Source organism: Nannobrachium achirus (assembly GCF_963921795.1).
Source record: "Nannobrachium achirus genome assembly, chromosome: 5".
Lineage (NCBI taxonomy): Eukaryota > Metazoa > Chordata > Actinopteri > Myctophiformes > Myctophidae > Nannobrachium > Nannobrachium achirus.
Window position 1 is genome coordinate 14,202,332 of NC_137814.1, and position 10,614 is coordinate 14,212,945.

A 10,614-nucleotide genomic window follows, 5' to 3' on the forward strand; every position below is an offset into this window, starting at 1 on the left:
CAAAACAAAGGGTTTTGGACATACAAGGTTTCCACCCGACAACGACGAAATATAACTTGTGTACAATAATTGGCCCACTGGCTTGTCACTTGTCATGATCCAAATGGCAAATCTTTGAGTAGCAGCAGCGCTATAGAGAGAGATCTCTCTCTATAGCGCGCAATGAGGGCCTCTCCAACTCTTTTTCCCGGGCTGAATCAGGGGCCCAGCACGTCCCTGTCCCTTATAGTGTAGAAATCCAATATGTTTGACCATAGCCTGGAGCAGCTGATTAGTCCTTCTCTTTCCAAATAGATCTGCCATTTGACTGTTTTGATTGCTGTCTGGCATGGGTTGACCTTTCGGCCATGGGACTGTCTTACTTTTGTATTCAGTGCCTGGTTAAGGCTATGGACGTTCAACTGTTACACAACATTGTTACAGAATAGCAATAGTTATGTAAGGAATTGTGCATCGGACAAAGACCAGTACAGGTCAAACCAATGCTGGTTACATCAGTAAAGGAGATCCTAACTGGTGTAGAAATGTTTAGCCGTTGTCTCACCTTTTGTTGCTTAATTGTTTACATAAGGCACTTGTACACAGCAAACTCCTTGGTTTATCCACTTTCTGTGGATTTAGCCAACAACTGTTTTTTAGCCGAGGCTGCATAAAGGTGACGTCAGAATGCTGCTTCCTCATTGGCTAAAAGTCACTCCATAAACTCGGAACAGAACAATAGTGTCTTGCCTACCACAACCACTAATAATTTGATTGTTTTTTTATTGATTGTGATCTCGCTCCCCCCTCCCCCTTCTTTTTCTTCTCCTGCCCTTTCTCTTTTTATGGAAATAACAAATAGATGGAAAGTTGCACAAAAACAAATCTCACCCACTGTTTTACACCTGCGTATCATGTGACAATACAGTTGATTTTGTGTATGGAACTGCAACAACTATAGAAGTTCCAAAATGAAGTGCAAAGTGCACACTGCACAGCAGCAGTGTATTGGGAGGTATACCACAGATGGATCATACCGTGTGTGGGATTGATTGTTTCTCATCTTTTTGGGGTCTGTAAACACAAGGGGTTTCTTGTAGTAGAATAACAACAGGCATGGTAGTATACCATACGACTGGTGAAGGCCAGATGAAGTCAAAACAACACTGCATAAATCAGTGGCGGAGCATGAACACGCTGTATGGCCGTCTGTTTTCGCAATGCCCCATAGTGTCACCTTTTGTATCAAGCATCTGGTGGTGGGGGGTGTAAAGGTGTTGCTTTGTGTATGGTACTGTACACATATTTCTTGTAGAATAACAATAGGCTCATTTCACAATGGCCCAGTTGTAAGGTATGTTGGTATTACTGTACCATTGTTTATGCAGCAAGGGGGGTGAACAGATAGGCCTATTAGTTTGCCCATAACCTCCTCCTATCCCTCTCCCAGGCTTTGCTTTCAGAGTGGAGCTAGAATGAATGGCCACTGGTCACACGAGACGTCTCTGCCCTAATCAGTAGCCAGGAGGAGGCACGGGGAGCTGGGACTGGATCGGAGCTAGTGGACGTCCCAGAGGCGAACACAAGTGATCCTCCCGATTTTGGGGCTAGGTGTAAGTCGCTGAAAGGACAATATCTCTCTTTAGGGAGCGTTCACTGACAACAATAAGAACACATATCTTTTGAGTGCATGTGATGAATATGCAGTGTGAAGTTGTTGAAATAGTATTTCTGTGCACATTTTGTTTTCTATAATTATGCTGTTGTACACTCAGAAGGGTAAATAGTGACACCGTGTGGTCAGAGGAAGTTGACATCTTTATGTGGCTGAGTGTCTCTATTCATTCTGTAGTGTGCTTATACACTTATGTCTTTAATTGAAGCCCTATTTATACCTTGATGATGCAACATTGTTGTGGGCTTCAAGATCTGCTAGGTTGGTGTGTGACGACGAAGCTGTCACTATTCCAACATACTTATTTGGATCCTACAGGGTCCATTTGGAACCCCCTCAAGGGAGCTTCCTTGGACCCCACTTTGAGGACCTCTGTCCTAGATTTGCTTAAATATTACACTCTGATATCGGGATCGGTATCGACTCGACTGATACTTAAGTTATCGTATCGGAATTGGTATCGGAAGTGGTATCGTGAAGAAAAATGTTTTATCACTGTTCTCTAAATTAACTCAAATGTTTTCTTCAAGGCATGATGAAAGCAGCATTATAGAGAATAATTAAAACAATATATAGAAAGAATGACTTTCTTAATCCCATCCAAGCACTCGTCTTGACTCATAAATCAGACAACAGTCAAGATTTGTTGTTAATTGCAGTATGAAATATGACTTCTTCTTTTGACCTGGGGCTCATTATATCCCAATTAGGGAATAACCTCGCGCGCGCACACACACACACACACACACACACACACACACACACACACACACACACACACACACACACACACACACACACACACACACACTCTCACACACACACACGCAGATAGATTATTCCTGGCTGCTTATGTACATGGTTGCTCTTATGCTTGACATTTACAGCAGTCTTCCAGTGGCCTGACTGCAGACCTGGCTGTGGCCGTCTCATTATATGCAGATCAGGTACAGCAGGCCTCGCCCCCCTCAGGAGCAGGGCTGCTTGAAGTTTAATAGGTGCCTCAGTGTAAATATTGTATCAGGTCTTCGATCTGTGTGTGTGTGTGTGTGTGTGTGTGTGTGTGTGTGTGTGTGTGTGTGTGTGTGTGTGTGTGTGTGTGTGTGTGTGTGTGTGTGTGTGTGTGTGTGTGCAGAAACACACCCTGAACAGAGCTGAATTAATCATCTAATTGCATCTGGTAATGACACCACCACCACCAGCAGGCTCGTTCTCAGTGATAATTTACCAGAGTATACTTCACCCATTCCCAACCTCTAATGCTCATTATAATATGGTAAAATTTTTGGCATAATCTGTGGACACTTCAGAAACCCACCAGTCACAACATCAATGGAGAATCCAAGCTAATAGAAACTGCAGGCTATTTTATTCCTGGAAAGGTAGCATGCTATAATGGAAGCATTTGTACTAGCGTTAATAAAGGGGGGGGGGGGGGGGGGGGGAACAACTCTTGTTTGTAAAACGATAATGCCACTGGTAGGCGGGTTTCATTCTGAACAGTCCAAAGCCCTCCTCTGAGACACAGGCCGAATGGAAAATATTTGTGCACATAAATAAAATACTTTAAAAATATTATGTTCAGCAGCTCATACTGACTTTTTTTTTTAAACATTGCAAATCATTAACAGTGTTTCATGAGCTGCATGAGAATTTCACAATCACATCAAAGCAATCAAAACAAAACAACAACTATTACGTCTTGCCTCATCTCCCGGCCTCCCCTGAGTGGTTTTAGGAATATAATCAGTGTTTGATCATTTTTCAGACATTCTATTTCATATATTTAATAAACACTTTGATCATCTTCGACTTTCATTTTTGATGAGGACGCAGTATTAATGTCACTCTAGCAGTGATTTTGTTTCAAAGAACTTTTGTTCGAGACTCGGGAATCTCAAGAGGGGTTTATTATCTGTCGCTCATACACATGCACAAGCAGCGAAATGTTTCTGTGACATGGTCCACATTATCAATACCATATCGTTGCTGTTTGGCAGAAACCTCTTTAAAATCTCCATATTTGCTAACTTTTGGGAGTTTTTTTGCGTAAATTAGCGTCCTACTACCTACTTGATCATAAAAAGTAGCAGCTCTACAAGCTCGGAACGCGGCACAAGGTGACACGTTTTGAGTTTGTCGATGAAATCTAATAAAATAATACAAACCAAAAAATAAATGAAAAAAAACACTGTAAGCTAACGAGAAATCATTCTTTCTTTAGTCTATCGTTGGTCTCAAGTCAAATCCCACCAGTGTCAAAAGCCATAATGTAGGCCTACATTAGACTAATTAGTTTGACTCTCAGAATTACCCAGGGGCGTCAATTGGGTATGGCAGGGGTATGTCCTTGTTTTGAAAACAGCAGCTCTACGATTTATTTTCGATTTGCAAGCTCATAACGCGATGCGACACGTTATGAGCTTGTAGATGGGCTATTTTTACATAGCTGTAGCCAAGTCACTTCTTTTGGGCTTGTTTTCATAGACCTGGCAACACTGCTGGCGATTTAAGAAGGTTCCGGTAGGGAACGGCCTCTGCAGTGGTGATATCGGTCTCGGTATACCTTTCTTCTCTGATGTGGTGATATACTGTTGGTCCCGGTAGGGAAATACATACGGTACCTTTCTTCTCTGCTGTGGTGTCTTTCTTCTCTACTCTGGTGATAGGTCCCGGTAGGAAAGGCCAGGCCAGGTGAGATACATAGTTTTCTCCCTGCAGAGACCACAGACAGACACAGGCCATTGAGGAACAGCCATTAGTGTCTTGGCTGCCTGCCAGCCCAGGGGCCATTCTCTTCTCCAAAACTCTTCATTCAGAAGAACAACACTTTTACAACATGATTCGATACGTTTTAGGGCACTGCCGTATACCCAGAGTCACCAGAGGAAGCCTCCCTGTCTCAATGCCTTAAAACAGGGTTTTTTCAGGCCAAAGAACCCTTAGATGAAGTATAGAGACCCAGACTATATGTTGTAGAGAATTGTGTTTTGTGCTGTTTCATAGATTTTATAGATACTGTATAGCTTCACAGACTTGTTTGACAACACTAGCATCTGTGTTGTATATTGATGACTCATGCCATGGAGGCTTGAGTTCAATAATATATATATATATATATATATATATATATATATATATATATATATATATATATATATATGTGTATATATATATGTGTGTATATATATCTTAATATTATAATTGAAGAGCTAGGTCATGTACGCCATGAAGGCCTATTCCCAGCAAACCAGTGAACGTAACGGTTCCCCGCTCGGCATGTACACTGCTCAATACTCTGGAAAGGGCCTAAGCTATGTTTGCCGCCATTATTGTACTTAAATGTCATACAATTAATATAAAACTATTTTTTTTTATACAGGCATATTTTTGCCCGCAAGGCCCCCCTATTGCTCAATGCGCATGCGTCACTCAGCCCACCCTACTGAGAGCATCGATTCGTCACAACAACACCACACGCACACACACGCATCACTTTTTTTTTAACTCACCCTCTTTTGTTCAATGGACTGCACATTCCTTTTTCATAACTTTTTTGATCACCCACTTTTTGCTCGAGAGTCAAACCAGCTTTTTATCCAGTTCAGCGTCGGTCGCTTACTCGCTTTTATTGTAAAAGCACTACAAGTTCGCAACCCGAAGAAAGCATGGGACGGAAAAAAAAAACATCCCTTGGCCGTCGAACACAGAACGCCAGATATCTACGCTCTGTTCGAGCAGCAGCAACAGGTGATTATTTACTTAACATTTGTGAGTGATCACTTTATTTCTAAACTGGCTGACAGGTTGTGCTTCTGATTTATTCCCTCTCTCATTCCCTCTCATGTGCGCTGCCTGTATAAGTGTGTGTGTGTGTGTGTGTGTGTGTGTGTGTGTGTGTGTGTGTGTGTGTGTGACTGACTGTCGCGTCTACGTTCTGATCCGCCATAAAACTTCCCTCTCATCTGTGACTGTGTGTGACTGCGCCTACTGTTGCTGTGTGTGATCGTTGTCGTTCATCAGTGATTTTGTTCATAACACCGAAATCACAATAAATTGTAATCATGAACGATTCCTTTCCTTAAAAGAAGCTACTTTAATTCCGCCCTACCCCCGCCTCCCCGCACAAATAGGCTACTTTCCACCCTTCCCCCCGCCTCCCTGAGTCCCCGCACACAGCAGGAGAGCGACACTCACACTAGAGAGCGAGTGAGATCAGGCACTGTGTGTGTGTGTGTCTGTGAGACTCACTCGAAAGGGCTTTGCAACACATGCGCGATTTTTTTCCACACAAAAAGAAAACAATGATTCTCTGACCTCATGCACACCATGCGTTTTGCCCTGATCGAACCCAGTTCGATTCGTGCGCGTGCGTCTTTTCGCTTGCGCTAAAAACTAATTGGCAAGCAAACCCCCCCCCCCCCAAAGCCCCATTGCCTCGGTACTGTGTGTGTGTGTGTGTGTGTGTGTGTGTGTGTGTGTGTGTGTGTGTGTGTGTGTGTGTGTGTGTGTGTGTGTGTGTGTGTGTGTGTGTGTGTGTGTGTGTGTGTGTGTGTGTGTGTGTGTGTGTGTGTGCGCGTGTGCGTGTGTGTGAGTGAGTGAGACAGAGAGACCATTACATGTCGGAGCCAACCTGACGTGCAAACTCACTTCTCCTCCCTCAGGCGCATTTATCTGTGCTGTCTGTGTGTGTGTGTGTGTGTGTGTGTGTTGTTTGCGTGTGTCGGTACTGCACATTCCTATTGTTGTGGCATGCAATACTTCATGCTACCCCCTCAAACCTTTGTCACTGTTCTTACAACTGCTTGACTTAAAACTATAGACAACATATGCACAAAACCTACTAAACTACTATTGTGTCTAATCAATGTAGTTTAAAGTGGTGGAAACTCTTTAGTTTTTTGCCTTGGTTATCTGTGATATGTGTGTGTATGTGCATCTGTGCTATGTGTGTGTTTGTGCTGCTCCATGTCCCCTCCCTGTGTGTGTGTGTGTGTGTGTGTGTGTGTGTGTGTGTGTGTGTGTGTGTGTGTGTGTGTGTGTGTGTGTGTGTGTGTGTGTGTGTGTGTGTGTGTGTGTGTGTGTACCCCTCCCTCACATTTGTCTGTGTGTGCATCTCTTGGTAGGCCGACTTTGTTTGCACACACCACCCCCTACAAATGTACAATGTAACCTATCAAATTTGACTTACTGTTCAGTTACAAGTAAGCCTACAGCTCAAATCATTGCAAACACCATGACATGCAAACAGAAATGTATAGGCCTATATGAATTGTTCTGCCTGCATAAACATTTTGTTCATTTAGTAATTACTATCTAATTACTATCTATCTATATGCATTTAAAATATTACCAAATGCATTTTAAACACTCTGATGCCTGCTTATATTGTGTGTACACATCTTATTTCTAATCTCAGCTAGATGCCATCAGGCCAGCAGCCAGACAAGCTCACAGAGTGACTCCTTTGTGGTTGAGGTTACAGGTAAATATACATAACCACTAATTCCTACCGCATGCACCATGCATAAAATAATTATATTGTTACAAATACTCTATTCTATATATTAGAGTTATTGTATATCATGTATTGTCATTTACAATATACAACTCTTTCCGCTGTGCACTGTATGGAAAGTCAGAAGAGAAAGTCACACACAATTTATGAGGACCACACAAGCAACACATTTTCCCATGCACCTCTTTTTCTATATGAATACAATACCAGCATAACTTTAGCATTTCTAATTAACACATTTTCCCATGCACCTCTTTTTCTATATGAATACAATACCAGCATAACTTTAGCATTTCTAATTTACCTTTCTTTTCTAAAATCCTACTATTTAACTTCTCAGATAACCCTGATCGGGCCAGTCTGCCGGGAAACAGCAACACCCCGTCATTGGAAGTGACTGTGCCAACAGGTACCCAGCACACTGACCTATTTCCGATCGAAAGAGCATTATTGTCACTAATAGTCCGACACCATGTAACCATCAACTGTACAACATCATGTCCCTAATTATTTTTTGCCCCCTTCAACTGTCTTCACTCACTTCTCAGCTAACCCCAATGACTGCAGCCACTACAAAAAGAGGAAGGCCTGCTCATTGAATACCACTCCCACCAAAAGTAAATACTTTTCTTTACAAATGCTATGTTATTCACACATTTCACAACTCCCATCATCACTTTATTCATAACTCATGCATGGTGTCCAATCTCACTTTGGACATTGTACATTAATTACTTCTGAGAACAACTGTGTTCTCATAAATACTCTGATCAATATAGTATCCCATATAGGCCTATACTTTGTTAGCTTTATGTTCTAATGTCTTTATATTTTCATTGTCTCAATTGTGTATCCGCCTGCACTTCTCAGCTAACTGCCCTCAGGCCAGTCCACAAACGATGAGCCAGACGCTGTCATCCGAAACACCCGAAGACACAGGTAACTTATCAAGTACCACAAAGCCATTTCGTACATGCAGAGAACAACACACAAATACTGTCATACACTACAGGACCATACCTCTATACCAGGGGTGCCCACACAGGGAGATCTACTTTTAAAATGACTAGCTCAACATGATCTACCCATCCAAAATGTTTTAGCTGAGGGCCTGAGGGGGGCTTTGAAATGGCAGCACTGGCGTTACATTTTAGACAAACACACTTACTGTAAGGGGGAAATAAATGGGAAATACTGAGGGAAATGTCTTCATCCCATTCTTTATGGAAGTGGTGGGTTTTGGGGTCTTTTGCAATGCAACTGACTCTTGAACAAAGTATTGCATTGGAGGTTTGCCGACTTCAGAAGCCATGAAGGGAGCTGACAGGCCCTTCTTGATGTCATATTGACATATTCTTTTTATATTTTAATTATAGGGTTAGGGTTGGTGATCTACTGGTAGATCACGATCACAATCTACCTTTTGTGCACCCCTGCTCTATACCATTACCTCCCTAAATGTAATTAAATTCTCCACTAATGTTTTTTGTTTGTTTTTAATTATTATTCTCAGCTACACACAAGTACCACCTCAGGAAGAGGAAGTCTGGACCATTGAACACCCCCCCCATCAAAAGTTAATACTTTTCTTTGTTATTCACACATTTCACAACTCCCATAATCACTTTATTCTTAACTCATGCATGCTGTCCAATCTCACTTTGCAGAACGACGCTGTGAAGACCACCAATACTCTACTCCATCACAAAGCAGGAAAAAAAAAAAAAAACACTTCAGAAGAGCCTGGACACTGCCACAACAACTCACAGAAATTGTTGACTTTCGTATACCTGCAATGGATAGCGTCTGCACGTCATGCAATGCTATCATGTTCCCCTGGGAAACATCCAAAACCTCTGAGGGTAAAATAACCTTCAGTGCCTGTTGCAGTTATGGAAAGATCCAGCTCCAGCCATTCAAGGATCCCCCTCCTGCACTAAAGACCCTGTTTGACAGGAACTCTGAACAATCCAAGCAATTCATGGACAACATCAGGCAGTATAATGGGTTAGTATCTATGGCTTCAAGAAGTGTCACTGGGAAGATAGTGGACTTCAAAAGTTTTCCAAAAATATTCAAGATGAGTGGCCAAATGTACCATAGCCTTCCCTCAGCAGTATTTCCTGACAGCACAAACAAACCTAAATTCGCACAAATCTTTGTCTTTGATCAACAGAATGAAATTAAGAACCGCCTTGATCAGGCTCTGGGAGACGGACTTATTCAGGAAGACACTTTGACCATGATTCAAAATGAATTAAAAACGGTCAACCCATTAGTAAAATTCTTTAAGACAGGAGCTGAAATATTCAACGCAAACCCAACTCAGGAACTCAAAATGGTATTCAAGTCAAAAAGCTCCCAGGGGGCAAAGAAGAAACACCATAACCCTGATGTCCCTGACGTTGTTGTTGTGGCACCAGGAGACCAGACAGCGCCAAGGGACATTATACTATACCGAACTCCTGCTGATGCACCTAATCAAAGACAGACTACACGAATCAATGCACTCCACCCTATGTATGACCCAGCCACCTATCCCTTGATCTTGCCACATGGAGATGCTGGCTTCAGCATTGACAACCCCATCATGAAGGTTAATTCAAGCAAGCCAGTCTCTCAACAGGAGTTCTTCAGATTCCATCTACAACAGAGAACCAACTCATTCAACACGGTACTCAAGTCAGGGAGACTTACTCAAGAATTCTTCTGTGATCAATACAGCAAAATTGAAGCCTCCCGGATGAGCTATTACAGGACGAAAGAACTTCAGGACAAGTACAGAACCCACCATTACTCAGGTCTGCTTGACGTCATGAGTACTCAGCCAAACCTTCCAGAACAGACTGGGGCAACCAGAGTTGGTCAACACCTCATTCTTCCATCTTCACACACTGGGAGCCCCAGATACCTCTATAAGCACTATCTAGATGCCCTTGCCATAGCAGCCAAGTACAGAAAGTTTGACCTCTTCATAACGATGACTGCAAACCAAAACGGCGAAGGTGTACTCCTTAACATATTTCAAGGACAGCATTCCAGTGACCGACCTGACATTGTTAACAAAGTGTTCAAATGGAGTCTGGATGGTTTCCTCAACGACATAAAGCTGGGGATCTTTGGGAAAATGAAAGCAAGAGTACACACCATTGAGGGACAGACAAGAGGACTGAAACATGCCCACATCCTGCTGCTCCTAGACGAGATCTTGACTGTGGATGACATAGATCAAATCATTCGAGCAGACATACCTGATCCAAAGAAGGAGCCAGAGCTGCATAGCCTGGTGACTAAATTGATGCTCCATGGCCCCTGTGGGACATCAAAACCTAATAGCCCCTGCATGGTCAACAACGTCTGTAGCAAGAATTTCCCAAAACCGTTCTGTCACAGCACTCGACTTCCACATAATGGTCATGGCTACCCAGAGTACAGACGGCCC

At 42.7% G+C, this 10,614-nt stretch overlaps 1 long non-coding RNA gene across 1 annotated transcript; it reads left to right on the forward strand.

The window, feature by feature from the left end:
- Positions 1–7,516: 7,516 nt before the first annotated feature.
- On the forward strand, positions 7,517–8,102 carry LOC308284563. The gene is made up of 3 exons (XR_013962031.1): positions 7,517–7,581; positions 7,721–7,789; positions 8,043–8,102. It is a non-coding gene; the product is annotated as an uncharacterized lncRNA (long non-coding RNA).
- The last annotated feature ends 2,512 nt before the right edge of the window (positions 8,103–10,614 follow it).